Genomic DNA, 770 nt, shown 5'->3' with positions numbered 1-770 from the left:
GTGTGTGTGCGTGTGCACACAGTAAAGGCTTAAACAGGGCAGTGGACACACTGTTCATCATGGTCTTTCTCTCTTTGCTCACTAAAATTGAGATACAGACACACACAAGCTATGATCAGGTAGTGCAAACAGGGAGATCTTGGTCCAATCTTCACAACATGCATTATGCTAAATGTATCTCTAATGTAACCTACAACTGTCATCACATGGATATACTGTTGGAATGACATGTGCAGACCACATAACGGGCACCATTGAACATTAGTATATTACAACATAAAATACAGTTGTTTTTTCAAAAACTGAAAATAAAATTCTGAAAAGACTTGCAAGATCGAAAACTAAGTTTGCAGGCTTGCAAAGTGTAAAAAAAAGTCTCTTCAAACATTATTTTGTTTTTGAGTTTTCGTTCAGACCTGCAGCACTCTTTTTTATGATTTTGCGCAAACATTTTTTAAAAGTTTAAAATTTGTTACTATTCTCCCAGTATATTAGTTTTTTCCAGTTTTGAAACCTTGTAAATGGTGATCTGAAAACTGGTGTGCGAATGTGTGAAAAAAAGTTTCGAAGCTCTGAAACTCAAGGTTCGAAAGGTGAAACTTTATTACATTACATTTGCACTCGTATACGCTATTTTTCAGAGTGACCTACAACACCCACTTTGCGAACATACACCCACGCTGGCTTTTATTTTTTTTAACACTTTGCAAGCCTGCAACTTAGTTTTCGACTTGCAAACCTTTTTTTGTAAGATTTTGAGTTTTCAAACA

Source organism: Micropterus salmoides, unplaced genomic scaffold (genome assembly GCF_014851395.1).
Source record: "Micropterus salmoides isolate LMB-PRFRI ecotype aquatic unplaced genomic scaffold, ASM1485139v1 Ms_hic_scaffold_16, whole genome shotgun sequence".
In the NCBI taxonomy this organism is placed as follows: domain Eukaryota; kingdom Metazoa; phylum Chordata; class Actinopteri; order Centrarchiformes; family Centrarchidae; genus Micropterus; species Micropterus salmoides.
Note: the sequence above shows the minus strand (reverse complement) of the source record.